Source organism: Monodelphis domestica, chromosome 6 (assembly GCF_027887165.1).
Source record: "Monodelphis domestica isolate mMonDom1 chromosome 6, mMonDom1.pri, whole genome shotgun sequence".
Classification (NCBI taxonomy): domain Eukaryota; kingdom Metazoa; phylum Chordata; class Mammalia; order Didelphimorphia; family Didelphidae; genus Monodelphis; species Monodelphis domestica.
The window spans coordinates 293,106,022-293,125,691 of record NC_077232.1 but is presented as its reverse complement, the minus strand read 5'-3'; the positions used below and the strand labels follow the sequence as shown (position 1 = coordinate 293,125,691).

The 19,670-nt window shown below is 42.9% G+C and overlaps 1 protein-coding gene and 1 long non-coding RNA gene across 4 annotated transcripts in view; one reads left to right on the top strand and one right to left on the bottom strand.

The window, feature by feature from the left end:
• Positions 1 to 3,713: 3,713 nt before the first annotated feature.
• DLC1 (DLC1 Rho GTPase activating protein) overlaps positions 3,714 to 19,670 on the top strand; it is a 207,888-nt gene continuing 191,931 nt past the window's right edge. For 2 of the 3 annotated variants that reach the window (XM_007495633.3, XM_056803392.1), the window contains exon 1: positions 3,714 to 4,190. The gene's annotated coding sequence lies outside the window, so the exon portion shown is untranslated. Of the gene's footprint in view, positions 4,191 to 4,254; positions 5,175 to 19,670 lie in introns of those variants that run through there. The other variant, XM_056803394.1, reaches the window with a different exon arrangement.
• On the bottom strand, positions 17,691 to 19,306 carry LOC130455128 (uncharacterized). The gene is made up of 2 exons (XR_008913051.1): positions 19,177 to 19,306; positions 17,691 to 18,646 (listed from the first exon to the last, which is right to left on the bottom strand). It is a non-coding gene; the product is annotated as an uncharacterized LOC130455128 (long non-coding RNA).

Below are 19,670 nucleotides of genomic sequence, written 5' to 3'. Positions count from 1 at the left end.
GGCATAGTTCCAAATTGCCCTCCAGAATGGTTAGATTAATTTACAACTCCACCAGCAGGGTATTAAATGTCCCAATTTTGCCACATCCCCAACAACATTTATCAATTCCTTTGCTGCCATATTGATCAGTCTGCTATAGCCTCCAAATTTTTAAAGGAGAAACTAAATGAGCTTCAGGAGGAAATAGCCAGTAAAACTATATTAGTGAGGGAACCTCAACTTTCCCCTCTCAAATCTAGATAAATTGAACCAAAAAATAAATAAGAAAGAAGTGGAAGAAGTAAATTAAATTTTAGAAAAGTTGGATTTAATAGATCTCTGGAGAAAATTGAATGGGAATAGAAAGGAATATACCTTCTTTTTAGCAGTACATGGCATCCACACAAAAACTGACCATGTATTAGGGCATAAAAACTTCACAATCAAATACTGAAAAGTAGAAACAATAAATGCATCCTTTTCCGATCTTAATGCAATAAAAATTATAATCAAGAAGGACCATGGAAAGACAAATTAAAAATTAATTGGAAATTAAATAATATAATTTTAAAAGGGTGGGCCAAAGAACAAATTATGGGGAAAAAATCAATTATTCTTTTGAAAATAATGACAATGAGGAGACAAAAAATAAAAATTTATGGAATACAGCTGAAGCAGTACTTAGAGGAAACTTTATATCTCTTTATGCTTACATCAATAAACTAGAGAAAAATCCCATTTAAAAATTGGGAGTACAATTTAAAAAAAACTAGAAAAAGAACAAATTAAAAATCTTCCATTAAAAATTAAATTGGAAATCCTAAAAATCAAAATGGAAATTAATAAAATTGAAAGAGAACCACTGAACTAATAATAAGACTAGGAATTGGTTTTATGGGGGAGGAGGGACAAAATAAAGTATTAATTTAATTTTTAAAAGGAAAGAAGAAAATCAAATTACTAGTATCAAAAATGAAAAGGGATAATTTGCCATCAAAGAAGAGGAAATTAAAGCAATGATTAAGAGTTATTTTGTCCAACTATAAGCCAATAAACCTAACAATCTAAGTGAAATAAATGAATATTTACAAAAATATAAATTGCCCAGATTAACAAAAGAAGATATAGAATACTTAAATAATCCCATCTTGGAAAAATAAATGAATATACCATCAATGAACTCCCAAAGAAAAATCCCCAGGACCAGATGGTCAGAATTCTATCAAACATTTAAGGAAAAATTAATCCCAATACTACATACACTATTTGGGGAAATAGGCAAAGAAGGAATCCTATCAAGTTTCTTTGATGACACCAATATGGTGCTGATACCTAAGCAAGAAAAAGCAAAAACAGAGGAAAATTATAAGCCAATTTTCATAATGAATATAGGTATAAAAATTTAACTAATAAACTAGGAAGGAGATTCCAGCAATATACCAAAAGATATGATTATGAACATTATGATCAGGTGTGATTTATACCAGAAATGCAAGACTGGTTTAATGTTAGGAAAATTATCAACATAATTGACTATATCAGTAAGCACACTAACAGAAATTATATAATTAACTCAAAAATGGAGAAAAAGTCTTCAACAAAATGCAACACACATTCCTATGTTTTTAATATATAATATTATAATATTATATAGTATATATATATATTATATATATTATATACATTATATAATATTATAATATTATATGTGTTTTTAACTAGAAAGCACCAAAAAAAATGGAGCATTCCCTAAAATGACAAGTAATATCTATCTAAAACCATCAGCAAGTATCATCTGCAATGGGGATTAAGTTAGAAGTCTTTCCAAAAAGATCAGGAGTGAAGCAAAGGATGCCCATTATCACAACTATGATTTAATATTATACTAGGAAATGCTAGCTTTAGCAATAAGAGAAGAAAAAGAAGCTGAAGGAATTAAAATAGACAATGAGAAACCTAAATTCACTCTTTGCAGATGATATGATGGTATACTTTGAGAATCCTCAAAAATCAACTAAAAACTAGTTGAAATAAATAATTTTAGCAAAGTTGTGGGATACAAAATAAACCCACATAAATTATCAGCATTTCTATGTAGAGGGGTGTACGATAAACATAGTTTAGCAAGGGTTAGCCAAGTTTTGGATAAAATATCTCATTCTATTCTTTTGAAGAAAATAGAAAGATACAGCTTAAATGTTAATACCATGAAATAGATTCAAACATGGTGGACCGTCTCCAGACTCAAAGGGTGATTGTTCATGGTTCGATGTCACTGTGGCAGAAGGTCTTCTGCAAAGTGTCCCAGGGTTCTACTTTTGGACCTGTGCTGCTCCATATCTTTCTCAGCAGCTTGGTTAAAGGCATAAATGATATGTCCTTCAGATTACAGTTAGCCCAAAGCTGACATGGATGGCTAACACGTTGGAGACCAGTATGCCAAATATTTTAACAAGATGATTGTAATTGGGATAAATGTGAGATTTTATATTTGTTTGAAATAATTTAATGCACAAATATGTGTCCGTGGGACGATAGCTCTTGATGGTGGGGACTATGTGACCTTTCATCATTAGATAACAGATTCTGAAATGGTAGTCGCTGCTTAATCCGTGTTTGCTTAAACAAATTAATGGGAGTAGCTAGACAATAGTTTCAGTTAAAAATAAAAGAACTTGGGTCTTATTGAGTTGCCAATTCAATAGGATTCTCTAATGTGCTAATGTAGCCCCGAAACAAGCCCTGATGTGACTCTAGGTCACACTAAAGAAGCCATAGGGTTCTGAGCAAGGGAAGCAGGACTCTGACGGCATCTGGATTGGGCCCAGTTGGGCGTGTGGGGGTTGCACTTTTCAGAATGAACCTTGACAAGCTAGGGAATGTTTAGGAGAGAGATCAAGAAGGTGCAATAATTAGAAATCCAGTCTCTACTGCTCTTTGGGTAGACCTAGAGAAGTGAAGAGGATAATTGCCTTCAGAAATATAAGGTGGTGCCAGAGGAAAGAAGGCAGAGAATGATGTAGATGGTGCAGAGAAACCAATCTGGACTCGAGATGAAGAAAGATTTATTCCTACACAGAGCTACTGAAAAGTGTAATTGGATATATGTATGGTAGGTAGTGAGCTCCCCATCCCTAGGGATCCTCAGATTGAGGCAGAAGAACCAATAGTTTTGGACTACATTACAGGAGGAATATATGCTCAGATATGTGCTGCACTGGATGTCTGGTTTCTTCCATTTCTGTGTGTCTAGGAAACATTCAGAAGATCTCATCAGGGAGCTGAGTGTGAACGCTGCCATTTTTTAAAAACTCGTTCCTGCTTTTTCAGTTGTCTCAGTGAAAATTGTAACCATCCCAGTGCCTCTCATTTTGAGAAACTGCTAAAAAAAACCACAATCTGCCCTTTGACCTCAGGCTTGCACTCATCCTACCAGTGGAGTGGGGGGGGGGGGAGTTTCTAACTCCTTAATGACCAATAAAAAATGATTGGAACCCCTTGTCACCCAATGGAGGCAGATACATTTCCTTGGATGTGGGGCTGCTGCTTCTTTTTCTCTAACCAAATAGCCTCCTTTTGCCTTCCCACATCTAGGAGGTCCCTTGGGCTTCTCGGTATGTGTTCCTTCCCCTTCCCCCCAAGGACAGTTTTGGTTCAGAAAGGAATGAGACTTCGCCTAACTCTCTCTCTCTCTCTCTCTCTCTCTCTCTCTCCCCCCCTCCCTCCCTCCCTCATTTTTCCTTCCTGCAATGCCTTTCCTTTGCTTTCTTTCTGTATCTGGGTCCATCGGTTCATTGCAGGACCAGCTCCTGTCCATTATTAATTGGTGCCCTAATTGAAGCCACCCCAGCAGTTTCCATGAGGTTAGTCCAGAGCTGACTTCTCCAGAGCAGGCTGTCTGGTTTTAATCAAAACCAAATGAGAGTCCACGCTCCCAGCCCGAAGCCGCTCCTTCCTTCGGAGGAAGTCATTTGGAGGAGGCACAAGCAAGCGGAGGAGAGAGATAGATGAGCCCTTCCCCAAAGGGGGCTCTGGGCACCGACAGAGGCAGCCGCTGGGGGAGGACTTGGGCCAGGTCCACGCTGAAGCCCCCAGAGAGTCCAGTGGTCAGGGCTTCACTTTGTCAAGAAAATCTACCTAGGCTCAGGATGACGGGGTCACCTCCTTTCCCCCGGATGGATGGGTGCGATTCCAGTGGCCCCCCACCCAAGGTAAGGCCAGGCTGGGCTCCCAGCTCCCTTTGTCCTAGCAGGCAGCTTCGTGGTCTGGGGGCAGCGGTGCCAGGGAGGTTTCTATGTCTACATAGAGTCAAGGATTTGCTTGGGAAATGGTGTTGGAAAAGGCCCACTCGCCTCCATTCCCTTCCAGGATTCCCTACGGCATCCCAAAAAGAAAAAGAATGTTGGGAGAGACTGAAGAACGTGGGGGCCTCTGTTTAGGGAAGTGAGAATGTCCTTACTGTAAGCAGCTTAGGTTGGAAAATATCTGGGAAAGGCCAGAGCTGGAGAACGTCTTCTAGCCTCCACAGATTAGCCTCAGTGCTCTGAGTCCAGAGGGGAAATTCTCAGATGCCCAGCCTGGTCAGCTTCTTTGGAGCTCACGCTCACCAACTTTCTGTCCTTCTCCCTCATTTTTTTCTCTTTTCCATCTTGGGGTCTCACTTAGCCCCTTTCTCTCCCTTCCTCTCTCCCTCTTCTTCTCTCTCCCTCCCAAACCCCCGCTCCCTTTCCATCATGCAACCTCCCTTCCAATCTTTCTCATTTTCCATCCTACTCTCTCTTTCCCCTTCTTCCCCTCTTTCCATCAGGCAATCTCTCTCTCTCTCTCTCTCTCTCTCTCTCTCTCTCTCTCTCTCTCTCTCTCTCTCTCTCTCTCTGTCTGTCTCTCTCTCTCTCTCTCTCTCTCTCTCTCCCCCCTGGCAGGAAATACTTTCCAGGCAATCTGGGGCCTGCTTATGGAGGCCCCTTTCACAAAGCATCAGTCTGGATTTAGCAGACACGAGTTCCTGCCGGGGAAAGAAGCTCAGCAGTCTGGGCTTTGGCTCCAGCTACCTCCAGCTACCCAGGGAGATTTTGTTCATTCTCTGCCCAGCAATGAACCAGATGGGTATGAGAGAAACCCCTATGAGTGTCCAGCTTAGAGCGTCAGGAACTTTTGATGCTGATGGTGGCTCGTCCTTCGCCATTCCTTGCTGGGTAAGAAGCTAGAATCTGTCTCTTTGGGGTGGTAAATGTCAGGGTCTTGTGCAGACCAAAGGCTTCTATGCTTCAGATATAAAGGAGAAATGGTAGTTAACAGGAACAGTTCAGCAGAGACGTTGAACAAACTGGCAGGTTTAAAATGAAGTCTGTGTATGGATTTAATTTACTTTCTCCCTAAAAAGAGAAAGAAAAACAAATGCAGAGCAGGAAGACACATTCACTTAGCCTGGATTTTTTCCCCCACACTTCCTCCTAAACAGATTGTCAATTCCGTTTTAATTCCGACACGATATCAAAAAACACACAGAAACGCAACTCGCACTTGAGCATGACGTGTAGATCTCTGTTTTACTCCCCTTGTCAGCAGGGAAGGCAGGGCAGATGTAGCCACGGCGACTTGCCTTTATTTAATATTAGGGCTCCAGTGGACACACACACACACACACACAGAGGAAAAATCTGAGGCTTCTCCCCAGGTTGCCCCTTTTGGACTCAGGTACAGAGATTCAACTTCAAAGGGGGAATCTTAAAAATGTAAATGACATGCGTGAAATTTCAGAACTGATTTCCTGTCCTGTCTGGCCATCATGTCCTGTTTAGCCATCACAATGGAAGGAGACGTGGAGAACAGTGAAGACCGTAGGATTCACTGTTTGAGCCACATGCCTTTTTGAAAGTCAGCGCAGGGGACATCCAACATGCTCCCAGTGGCACTGTGAGAGTAGGGAAAGCTGCTCCGGGCCCCATTTTTCAGGAATTCAGGAAATACGTGAAAAATATCCAGCTAGTGGAGACAGCTATATTTTGGATGGCAAGGTAAATTCAGCCTGCAGGAATGAATGATTTGTGTCCATCCCCAAGTCCTTGCAACAAGAGCTTTTGGTAACTTAATATGAAACACAGATAAGACAAATGAAGCGAGCTCACACTGGAATTTTTAGTCCCAAACGTCTCTTTGCCTTCCTTTAAACCTAAATATTTTTCCATTTTTTCTTCTTCCCTTTTCCTTGTATCTGGTTAGAGTCAGTCTCCATTTGTCTGACCAGCTCTTTGCCCTTTGCCTTGTTTCATAAAGATCTTATCGGATTTCTCTAAGCCTCGTGTTAGCCTTCACGTTCTATTTCTTCCAGCCTTAATTTCGTGACAGCATTATTTCATTGCATTAATGGCCATTAAAAGTGTTGGTGGCAGCAGTGAGTATCTTTTTATTTTCAGTTTTGACAACACCTTCAGGCGATGTTCTTTACAGTGGAATTACTGGGCTGAGCTGTCTGAGGCAGATTGTTTTCTGAAATGGTTCTTCTGGTTGACGGTTCTGCCCACAGCGAAGAAGTAAGCCCTCTTTTCCCCAATTTGACATGGTGCCAAGACGTTGTTTGACGCGTCACTTCTCTGATGACTCGTGAGAATTATTCAAAATATCGGCTGATGTGAGAATGGTCTGTTTGTCTTCTCTGGCCACTAGTCCAGTAAAGGCAGGGGCTTGGGTTAACTCTGCTACATCTGTGATGACACTCATCCACTCACTCACTTGATCGCGGAGACCGTGATCTGTGCTGGTCCTTAGTCAGACAGTCAGCATTGTTGAGGCACCTGGCGTGTGCTGAGACACAAATGAAACAGTCCCTTGCACTGCGGTTGGGGGAAGTAAGAACAATAGCACTGACTCATATTAGTAAATATAAAATATAGAGAAACAAATCAAGGCAGGGCAAGGTAGAGGAGGTAGCTGGGCTGGGGCTGATAGGATGCTGGGATCCCTAAGTCAGGGCCAGGAAGGGAGAGACTCAAATCCTGCTCCATCTCTTCTACCCTCTCCTAGGACCCAGAGGTCTCCCCAATGTGGCTCTCCCGCCATCAGCCCCACTGCAACTCCTGAAAAGGATGGGGCAATCTCCGGCTTTGTGGCTCTCCTCTCTGTCCCAGAACTCCTTTCTCTGGCCACCATTCTCCATGCATGCTATGCCCCCAGGACAATGAAAAAGCCTCAGAGGCATAGCCCAGTTCACTTTGCTGTGGGGTCTCCAGAGCTTAGCTCACAAGCAATGCCTGAAAAATGCTTGTAGAGAAAGGGGAGGACGGGGTAGCAGCCAGCCGCTAGACCAGTGAGCCCCAAGTATGTTTGATGGTACAATTGTGTAGGTACAGATTCCTCGTTTGACACTTATCTATATGTGTCACTGTACAAACCATAACGGACATCATAAAACTAGACCCAAAATGCCCATTTCCAAAGGGTGACAGAAAGTTCAAAAATTGTTTTCCCTGGAGATGATGGGGAGCCACTGGATTCTATTAAGGGAGAAGGTGACAGAGTCAGACCTGTACGTTAGGAAAGCACTTTGGTGGCAAAATGGAGGAGGCTGGACCAGAGTGAGGAGAGACTGGAGGCAGGAAGACCCCCACCCGCTATCGCAGTACTCCAGGCAGGAGTCGAGCAGTGTCTACACCAGAGAGGAGGCAGGGTCAGAGGAGAGCAAAGATGAATCTGACTGTCTGTGCCAACAGTTATGGGGATGAGTGTGTGAATGAAGAATCCAGGATAAGTGTGCAAGTTTGCACGTCTGCAATGTCCTGGTTTGCACACCTAGGTGACTGGAAGATGATGGTACCCTCAACTGTAACAGAGGTGAGAAAGAGAGGCAGGTGTGGGAAAGGGTGAAAAGTAGAAGCAATTATTAAGCTCCTACTATATGCCAGGTACTGTGCTACATACTGGAAATACAAAGAAAGGTGAACAATAGTCCCTGCTCTCAAGACACTCCCAATCTAATGAAACAGGTAGACAAGGGACAAAAAAAATAAGGAACAAGCATTTATTAAGAGCCTGCTATGTGCCAGGCACTATGCTGAGCGCTTTACAAATATTAGCTCATTTGATCTATGTATAAACAAGATAGAACATAAATTGGAAGTCATTTCCAAAGCAGGAAACAGCATGGGCACCAAGCAGCAGTTCATAGCCCTGCTCCTTCCGTGGCACAGAGCTCTTCCTCACAAGTTGATGCCCTGGAGCCCAGGGCACTTGCACAAGCCATAGGATGATCTGGGAAACAGGAGGTGTGTATATGCTGGAGGGGAAGAGGGCAACTGGTTCTATGATGGTGCCCTGGTTCCTGGTGAGGTTCTAACTGTTCTGAGAGACTGACATCCAGCTCCACTGGGGGATGGTTGGAAGCTTACCAAGAGAAGTATAGGATGGAATGTTGAGAGATAAAGGTCAGTAGCTATTGGGGACATCTGGATTCTTCCCACTTTGATTGGTTGTTCATAGTCATATACACACATATACAGGCATACAACCTTTAGGGTCAAGGCATGGATCCCAGAACAATACCCTGGAGACCAGTTCTCCCAATTACATAGTTACCAATGAAGTACACAGGCTGTACAGCAGTACCCAACCCCTTCTCTCCCTATAGGACTGATCCATCTTCTTTCCCAGACATTCATCTCTCAATAATAAATGTGAAGTCACATCCCCAGGATAATTCTTCCAACATAATTCGTGAAACCAGCTCACAACTACTATGCACATCTCCATCCTTTAATTCTTCTGAGACTGATTTTAAGTGACTCACATCCCTACCACATGAACACAAGAGTAGAGTTATTAAAGATACTGACCTTTGTTTCAAGGAGAAGTTTGGGGACTGAAGGATCAGCTCACTGTCCTTTGCTATATCTGTCCAAGATAGATATCCTCATGGACCAGCTCCTAGAGGTGTTTGACCACCTGCCTATCACAATCTCTACAACAGTCATTATTCATCCACTTGGGTTTTCCTGTGTAAATACTTAGGTCAAATTTGTTTGAGACCTTACAGACCTCATCCAAGAAGCTCTGAAATGTTTCAGGGCTCCAAACAATTAATCACCAAAATATTGGGAAAGTCTCTCTAGACACTGCATGGACAGCCTCCAGAAAAGTGATGCTGACTTTTGGCAAACATATATTTCTCTCCTTTGGGTCTCTCTGGATATTAATTATCAGGGGTTCATTGAACAAACTGTTCTCTCTTGTCACATATATGTCTTTGAGACTATTGAATCAAAAGTGTAAAATCAACAAAAACTCATATGTGGTGGGGTCTTATGTTCCCTAAACCTCATAATCAGTTGTGGGGCTGTAAAATGTTATTAGAGCAAGCTTGTCTTTTCCATCCTCAAACATTTTGCCACAATGTCCTCACTCTCGAGGGAGAAGGCTCTGAAAATTTTTATTTCTCATGAAATGAGTTTATAGAGGTGAAAAGTAGACATGTAGTAGTATATAGAGTAATAATGATTATTGGTTTTTTGATAAGGGTCAAGATGGCTTCTAAGCCTTTGGCCTCTTATCCTCTCAAATGCCTTGAGAAACAATCTCTCTTCCCTTTTGAAATTTTATGTCCTCCAACATGGACCCACTTTGTATAAGGTTAGTGGAATCTAGCTATTCTTCCCATCTTAATTTCCTCTTCTCTTCTATACCATTTCTGCTTCCTAAGGAAACCCATACAGGAACAGGACCTTAATCCCAGATTTAATAACTCCCCTGTCCTGGATGGTGACAAGAGTCCAGAAATGTTCCAACATCTCCACTGCTTGACTGTTCACTCTACTCCTCCTAGTTTTAGTTACCCTTCGATGCCCTCAAGATAAGTATTTGTAGTTGGGTCACCTAACAAGCTTTCTGTGAACTTGTTTCTCCCAGCACTGGCTTTGGCCATTTTGCGTAGTGCTACTGCTCATAATCTTGCAGCCTTCCTCCTCCTTGAGACTCTATGAATGCACTTCTATTCAATGTTTTTGCACTGGGTTCTGAGATTACTCTACTTGGTAAATTGATTAAGTGTGGTCTAAATGAGTTCGTTTTTAGGTGTTTTGGCTGCCTTGATGCTAAACTAATTTACATGAAAATCATTTTTCCATGTAAATAGTTTACTTTTCAATGTAAACATTTATACTTCTTAATAAAATAGTGAGTCTGTACTCATGTCCACAGTCTTACCTATTTGGGAGGGAAGAGGTGGTATTTAAGTTGCTTCCTTTCACGTTATTATTCTAATCTGGCACTAATTACAATATTAGCTCTAAGAAGCCAATGGTCTGTACACAGTTGGCTCAGAAATGATCCCCATAATGGGAAGAATCACATCTGATCTTAATCCTTTTCTAAAGGAGGGCAACAACCAAACCTCAACTCAGAGCTCCAGGAATGGTCTGACCAGGACAGAGTAGAGAGGAGACATCACTCACCTCCACCCCTGATTCCTATGTACCTTTCCTCTCAATGTGGTCCAAGAATGAATTAATTGACTACTTAGGCTACAATGTTACACTATTGATTTGCCATTCACTAATTTTCCCAAACTATTTTCAGACAAATTGCTATCTGTACCTCCCTTTGTATAGGGAGGCTCAGATTTTCATCCAAGTCCAAGACTTCAGACTATTCAATCTTCAATTGATTTGCAATATTCATTAAGCACCTACTGTGTGCCAGAGCACACATTCTACCACCACACAGCACAGGCTTTCTGCTAATCACTGATGATACAAAGGAAGGACAACATGGTCTGTGCCCTTAAGGAGCTCCCAGTCTAATGAGGAGGTAGCATGCAAACAGCTGTGTACAAACAAGTTCTATACAGAATAAATTGCAGATAATCTCAGAGGAAAGTCACTAAGACTGAGAGGGACTGGAAAAGACTTCCAGCAGAATATGGACTTCAGCAGAGACTAGCAGGAAACCAGGAGGCTGAGATGAGAAAGGAAGGTTCCCAAAATGAAGGAAGGACAGCAGGAAAAACCAAGAGACCAGTGTAACTGGATTTGGAGTAAGGGATTAGGGCATTAAAAGGCTGAAAAAGTAGGAGGGGGCTAGGTCAGTAATGGCAAACCTTTTAGAGACCAATTGCCCAAACTGCACCCCCCATATGTGAGCCCCCCCCCATGCCCCAGGCAGGGGAGAAAGGAAGTCCTCCCATTGAGCTACTAGGCAGAGGGATGGATGATGTGAAAAATGTCCTCCGGCATGGTGGAGAGGAGATGCATTTCCATAGGTTCACCAACACAGTGATGTAGGTGATGAAGGGCTTTGAGCACCTGGAGGCAACAGGAAGCCAATGAAATTTACTGAGTAGAAGAAGGTGATATGGTCAGACCTACATGTCAGGAAAATCACTTTGGTAGCTGAATGGAAGATGGACTGGAAAGAGGAGAAACTCAAGACAGAAAGACCCACTCACAGGCTATCACAATAGTCCAGATATGGACGATGACTTTTCTGATATTTTGATCAATTTTGCTGATTTTTCTTTTGTTTTCTTCCTCTTCTTTGTTTTTCTTTGTTATCTGTGATGAAGAGAGATTTAAATAAAAACAAAAGGCAATGATATTTTTTAAAGAGAGTAATTTGAGATAGAATATATCAGTTGAATAAATAATATCAGAAGATTGAAGAGGTTTAAGAAGAGAATGAAAGGGGAGAATATGAAAGAATTCAGTAGAGATGACTTTCTTTCAAAGAGGTTAGCCATAAAGAAGCACTAGGATAATAGACTAGAGTGTTGCTTGTTTGTGGGGGGGGGTTTGTTTGATGGGGAAAGACATGGGCATGTTTGTTGGCAATAGTGAATCAGCCAGGACACAGGAAGAGACTGAAGTAAGGGAGTGGGAATTATAGGAGAGGCAATCTGCTGGAGAGATGAGGTAGCATGGGATCACTTGTGCATGTAGATGGGTTAGCACTGGCAACCAGAGCCACCTTTTCATCTGAGACTGAGGGGAATGAGGGCATAGTGGCAGAAGGCATTTGAGTGATATAAGATGAAGAAGAATGGGGACTCTCAAGCAGAAAACTTCCATTTGGGAAGCAGCTGGGTGGCTCAGTGGACTGAGAGCCAGGCCCAGAGACAGGAGGTCCTAGGTTCAAATCTGGCCTCAGACACTTCCCAGCTGTGTGACCCTGGGCACATCACTAGACCCCCATTGCCTAGCCCTTACCATTCCTCTGCCTTAGAACTAATACATAGTATTGATTCTAAGATGGAAGGTAAGGGGTTAAAAAAAAAGAAAAGAAAACCTCAATTTTTTTCAAGGGCATACAAGGCATGTGGTCTTCAACTGAGAGGGTATAGGCAAGAAGTTTTGTGGGAGACTTGAACAGACACAAGAAAATTTTGGCAGCACATTAACAAATCAGTTAGAGGGCAACAGAATGCTGCAATTAAGACCTAGTTGCGATTGTAGAAACATACATTTGTAATGGGGTAAGGGTAGGAATTTGTGATTTCTTCCAGCTCTGAGTCATTGGTATGGGCTAACGGGCAAGAGATTCAAAGACAGAATTGGATTGAACTGATCCATAATGGAAAGAAAGGGAAGTGTAGGAGTAAAGGGATCTAGGAAAGAACTAAAGAGTTGAATGACTGGAGGTCATAGAGAGGATGAACAATATGGTTAGGGGTCATAAAGCAAAGAATATTGTAAAATATTGCCAGGAAATGAAGCCAACGTTGCTAGCTTCTCTTCATGTCTTTAGAATTTCATTCTCCAGAGTTCCCTGACCCTGCTGAGCTCATTTTCCCTATAGATTCTTTGTTCATAAAATTCTTTGGTTAAAATCAAGGTTGTACAAAGATGCTCCTAGCAACTCCTGAGACTTTTGTCTTACTTTTCACTTCTTCTTCACCCCTTTCAAAGCAATTCAGCAAGTACTTATTAAATGTCCACTCTTTGAAGGGTGTTGGGCCAGACACTGAGGGTATGAAGTCAATAATGAAAAGTAGTCTTTGTCTTTAAGGAATATACACATTCTGAAGGCAGGGATGGTGAGTATAGACAAGATAATTTTAGGAAGGAGAAAATGCTTCCTGGTGAAGGAAGCCCAAGATTTGAACCTTGAGAGACAGAGAATCACAAAAAAAGTCACAAAAATAGAAGACAAAATGCCAAATTTGTTTTGTTTTAATCCCCACTTTGTTCAGAAAAAAAGAGTGAGTGAAGGGAAGTGAAGGGAAACATCTGGGGAGTTTGACTCAAGGGAAACCATAGAATTTTTCATGGCCATCTGAGGAGTTTGTATTCCATCCAGACACAATGAGGAGCCACTGAGATGTCCTTTAACACGGCATTGCTGGAGTCAGATGTTTTTGTCCACTGGGTGAAGAATGGATTTAAGGGGCTGGAAATAGGAAGACTAACTAATTAGTAGGTAGATGCATTAGTCCAGGGGAGAAGTAGCAAAAGTCTCTCCTCAAGTGGCATTTGAGAGAGTGGACATCAAAGGATGGACATGAAATATGCTAGGCAGGCAACTTGGACAGCATTCAACAACTAACTGAGTTTTGGAGGCAAAAGGCAAGGAAAAGTCATGGACATTTTTGAAGTTGTGAGACTGTGTCTGTGGAAGGTCATTGATGCCCACCAAAGAAATAGGAAAGGTAGAAAGAGGGTTGAGGTTAGGGGAAGGGATAATAAGCTCAAATTGAGATAGGTTGCATTTGTAATGTCCCTGAGACACCCACATGAGGGTGGGGGTGGGGGTGAGTAAGGATGCCTGATGGGCTCTTGGTGATGCAGGGTTTAAACTTAGAAGAGAGGAGGGGGTTGGTTTTGTAGATCATGGAATCCTCTATCTCGAGATGAAAATTGAAGCTATGGGAGGTGAGATTACCAAGAGAGAAGCTGTAGAAATAGAAGAGAAGACATAAAGAATAAAGACTAGGAAGAAGGTTCAGTCAGGAAGAAAACCAGGAGAGAGTGATGTCATGGGAGCCACTGAAATTAGCTGAATCTGAGAGGACAAGAGCAGGGTGTTGACTGACAAAAGCTGCACAAAGGTCAAGAAGGATGAAGGGCTGAGAAAGAGAATCATTCTTAGCAATGCCAAGTTCACTGGTAAATTTGAAAAAAGTTGAGTGAGGTCAGATCCCAGAATTCAAAGGTCTGAGAAGTGAGTGGGAGGTACGAAGTGGAGGGTGATAAATACAGACTACACTTTTTCCTAAAAGTTTAGCTGTAAGAGAGAAAAAAATGCATTTGTAAAATGTAAAATTGAAAAAAATGTAAGGAGATCACTTTCAAATATGGTAGATTTTGTTTGTTTTGTTTTAAGATGTGGGACTCCTTTGCCTTATTGGTAGCCTACGGGGAAGGATTCTGATGATAACAGTCAAGATTAAAGGTGAAGGCAATGGCAGTGATAATTAAAGAAGCAGCCTCCCAGGGGAGATAGCAGGGGAATGGGATCAAAGAGATGTAAAGGAAATTACTTTGATAAGGATGATGTAGGAAAGGAGGAGAGGATGAGGTACAAGGTGGAGAGGCTTTGAGGTGAGGAACCCCATAAGCCATGAAGTATTGGGGAGGGTCTGCTACTGAAAGGGATTGGGAGAGTTGGCACACGTGCTCTAAGGAAGAAAGATAAGGTTTGATAAAGTCACTGGGGGGGGGGGGAATGGAAAGATTCTGGTTTCATAACCAAGAGCCTGAAGAATGAGGAATTTTTAGTAGAGCCATCCCACAAAGGATTGTGACTTGCTCCAGGTAACACAAGTCCTCATGTCTTACAGGTGCTGGCAATAACCAAAGACTAGACGTAGGACAGGAGAGCAAAGGATAGAGGAAAGTATGGAGTGGAACTCTTTCATAATAGGATGTTATTAGGAAGGGAAGAACGTAAAGTCAGAGAAGGATTGATGAAATGGGAAAGCAGGGAGAGTGCCTAGAGGTCATGGTCACCATGAACAATAAGGACAGAATGAGGCAGAGGGGGAGGCTGTGTGTGATCAGAGAGAAATTTCCCCCATCTGGATCATGGAAGTCATAATAATCACCCTATGCGTGGCTGAAACGAAGCACTGGGCTTGGAAATGTTGATGTGGGAAGTCAGTGTGGTCAAAGGGAAATTTATATGTATGCTGAAGTCTGCAGGTATGAGGGCAGGGGCTGGAGTGGGGTGGATAGCAAGACAACTGAGTATTGAGGACTGAACTTTTAAATGAAAGAGGGAAGATGACATGAGGGCCAGCAGATCTGGCCAACTGGCAGGTGACCTGAAGCTCTTAGTGGAGAACTGAGTCCAATCCAAAAATCTCTTGAAACACTAGAGCACTGGGCTGATGTTGCCAGAGGAGGATTTCTGGCTCCAGAACCAAATGACACGAGTGTTGAAATCCCATGTCTAATGCTAACTGTGTGACTGTGGGCAAATAACTCCATCACTGGACCTCAGTTTTCTCATCTATAAAATCTAATCCAAATTGTTCATCATCTGATCCAAATTGTTCGTCATATCTTTTATAATCACCTTCCCTTTTATAATCACCCCTGTTTAATCAAGAACATTCCCTGATCCATAATTTTAAAAACACACAAATCTCAAAACAAACTACGTACACAAAAATCATGAAATGGATAAACAAATTATGGAATATAATACAACAAAATATTATTGCTAGGAGAAAAAATAAGAATTAAAAACAGTATTCTAAAACCCACAAACAGATACAAAGCAGAACCAAAAGATACAGACTTACAATGAGTAAAGAACAGTTTATAAGCAATGCACAATCACTTGGAATCTTTTTCATTTGTTGGCTTCCTTATTTTGATTTATTTTCCTGTTTTGTGTATTTGTCAATGGAAGGAAAAATATAAGGTATATGTGTTATTTTAAAAAGAACATTCCCTGATCCATAGTTATGAAAGATGGACCTTTCCTCTTCAAATGTCACTTGGGCCTGAAATGTTCTATTTAGGTCATTCATTCCTTTGCAGCTTGGAGTAGTATTTATTGTGAATGAGATGTTGGTCTCTGCCTAATTTCTGCCAGACTGCTTCCTAGTTTTCCCAGAATTTTTTGTTGCATAGTGAGTCCTTACACTGTAAGTGGTGTTCCTGGGCTTTTTGAACAGTGTGCTACCATGTTTGATTGAGTCTGAGTCTTGTGTACCTCCTAATCTCATCCATTTCTATATTCTAACCCCTAGACTGTATTGCTTTGTAGTTTTATTTGAGATCTGGTCCTCTGATTCTTTTCCTTTCCCCTTTGTTTCTTTACTTGCCTTCAGGAAGGTCAGAACAGTGTACAAGGTAAAGAGGAAGCCTCAAAGGAAGGACTTTTCCACTTAATACTCCTCTTTTCATTGACCTCCTGTGGGCTGTTCAGGACTACAGTAGAGCCTCTGGAAGAGATCAGTAACCACACAAATGGGTTTGGTCTGGCCACCCACACATGAAATTTCGCAGGGAGGAAGAGCGTCTGTTGCCTAAATAAGGCCATGCCATTGGACAGAGAGTCTATATATATGGTTATTCTCTCCATGTGTATCTGGCACCAACACAATGGGCCCAGAATTAAAGAAGAGGAAGAGAATATGCTAGGTTGCCTTTGCTGAATCATAAACCTCCTTAGCTGACCCAGAACTTATCCTAGAAACAAAGGACCAACGCTCAATCCACTTCATATTCTGCCAGCCCTGTTGTGTGGTTGAGAGATATGGAACCCAACAGGGTCCAAAGGACCAAGCAGAGACATGTTGGTGAGTGGAGGCAGCTTCAGCTTGGAACCAAGGAGCAACTCTACAGAAGAATAAGAGTAAAGGATGCCATGGGGAAACTGAAAGGGAGGGAAGAAGGGCTGATCTCATGGTAAAGGGGGGGAATAAGGGTTGCTCCACCAGGGAACTGCACTTGTATCCTTGTAATGCCAGGACACAGAAAGGAAGGCTCCCAACACAATGGATGGGCCTCCTGTCATGAACCTACCAGAGAAAAGAGACAAGATGATTAGAGGTAGATGGGTTTGCACCACACATTAGAAGGAATTGATCATAGGAGCATAGATTGAGAATTGAAAAATACCTTAAAGACCATATAGTCTAACACCCTATTTTACTCAGAAGGAAACTGAGGCAGAGGGAGGGAAAGTGTCTTGGCCAAGATGATACAGCCAAGGAGCCAGCTGCCTCAATGGGAGCTTGCTCTTGAAGGACACAGAGCCTGCTTGGTCACCTGTAAAGAATTGGGAATGAAGAGGGAACCAAACTGGAGAAGCCAGACCCTCTCCCTCTCTTCAGTGTGATCTCTGTCAAAGCGTGGATCCCCAGGTACAGAGCAATGCCCGGGGGTTTGTGGGCTGTCTGCACTTTCTCAGCTAGACAGCACCCTGAGGCTTGCAGACAACAAGAAAATTACTCAGCTGCACAGGTGGTAAGTTCTGGCAGGGTGATCTGGATCCTGTCCTGCCCCAAATTCCAGCCCCAATGCCGTCGTGTCCAATGGCCACCAAAGCTGCTGCCTTCTTTGGACTCCCTGATTGAGGGTGTGTACCACTCCACAGGCAGACTCATAAATACTTCCTGGGACCCCAAGATGAAGGACCCCAGAGCCTGGGCAGGCCAAGGGAGCAAGGCCGAAAGGGTGGCCTTCCTCCCACGGACTGGGAGCTAGCTCAGCCCACAATACTAATTGTTAAATTTTCAGTGTAAGTATTTACATCTCAGAAATGCTACAAAACAGGACTTATTTTTTTTATTGATTGTTTATACTTAAGAGAGTGATGGAGAAAAAGTTCTTCACGCCGATTAAACTAAAAAACATGTCATATCTTGGTGGATTTTGTTAAACATTTGACACGACATTCCTGGCACAACGCCCCCATTATTAGCCTGGGCATGGCCTTGGTTGCCCATACTAGTTCTAGTCCTGATTCACAACTATTGGCCTTACAAACACTGTATTTCCTTGGCTGCTCTTGAGGGACTGGATGGTCTTGGGAGGTTTGGGGAATCCTGGGAGAGTCTTGATCTCAGCAGACTCCTGTGGCCTTGGCTTTATGAATTGTCTGGTGTCTGACCACATGTGTCCACAAAGCGAACCCCACCCCCTCCACCCAGTGAAAGGCTTCAGATTCTGTGGCTCGTTCAGGAAGGGCCCACATTCTGGTACCCCAAGGGAGCACTTGGCACTGAGCTCATTCTGAGTCAGATGAACTGCAGAGGATTGGAGGGAAAAGGCATTTTAAGAGTCATTAAAGAAACACCAAATGGCTTCATGATTTTGTTTGGTGCGACATATGAAGAGCCAAGCCCAAGGAAGGGGCCTAGCTCTCTGAGAAGGAAGCAAGGGAGGGTTCTGATGTCTTGCCCCCAACTCGCTACCATGGTCCAAGTGGGATCAGAGGGGGAGGCCTCCATGAACACTCTGCTCCCCTTTATTGACAGGGCTCCATAACAGCAGTGGCTCCCACTCTAGAGATCCCAGTGTAGGTCTGATGGATGAGGAGCAGGAACTGGGGGTGATGAACATTTCTGGCTTGGAAGCCATAGCCATGAATGTAAGAACCAGCCTTTTAGGAACTTTGGGTTCTGCGATGTAGTCCTGACAAGGCAGCAGCAGTAGGCAGAGAGTCTGTGCCCTTTGATCCAACAGAGGAAAGACTGAACTTCCAGAGCCAAACAGCACCTTGTGAGACCCTAGAAGAAGAGAGGAGGCCCAAGGGCACACTAGAAATTCATATATTCGGACCAGAAGGGAGAAGCTTGTGCCCCAGGCCCAAGTAGTCCAGGGACTGCCCCTACCACCTCAGTATCTAACTTTGGGGCATCTTTGCAGAGGGCTCTTGTGGGGGGGGATGATTTTTGTCTTTGTCCCCTGGCCCAGCCTCCTTGGCAGACCAGAAGGCTCTGGGCAGAAGTCAGAGGACCCAGCCTGTTAGAGAGGGTCTCTGCATGCTCCTTCCTTCTCCTTCCCTGCCTGGCTCAAGGCATAGTCCTCTTGGGAGTCTCAGGGAGAACCTGTCTTTCCTAAAGACAAAGAAATGGAGAGTCCGAAAGGAGAAGCAACTAATCCGTAGCTGCCCAGTCTGCTGGTGTCCAGGAAGTCTCATATATGTCCTATCAAAAGCAAAACACCACTAAGCAAGAAAGTAAGGCCTTCACATGCTGACAACATCCAAGACTGGGAGCCTTAGCCATGGAATCGTAGGATGAAAAACTGGAAGGACCTTGATAGATACCCAATCAGGAAACTGAGGTCCATGGTCCCAGAGTTTCCACTCTTCCTCGATCCATGGCTGTGGCCCTTTCCAACAGCTCTGTGACTTGGAGACCTCTTTACCCTGGGAGCCTCCATTCCACATCTGTACAATGGCATAATAATGCTCACCTTGGTCATGGTTACATCACTGCATGACCGGGCTGTGGTCAAAAGGCTCCTTGGTAACATTTGTAGAGAGGGAAGTCATTCTGGCTAGCACTGAGTGCACAGGGGTAGTATACCATGGCTGTGAAGAATCGGTGCTCCATCTTGGGTAGTCCCACACACACCCTGATGGGGGATGGAGGGATAAAAATAAAAGGTCTCTCCCTCCTTGCCCACCATCAGAGCTCTAAGAATGGATTCCACTCAGGAGAGAATAAAACTTACTGTTACAGGAAGGTCCTGATATATCCAAAAATGTTATTGTTTGGTTTTGGTTTTGGTTTTAATATTGCTGTC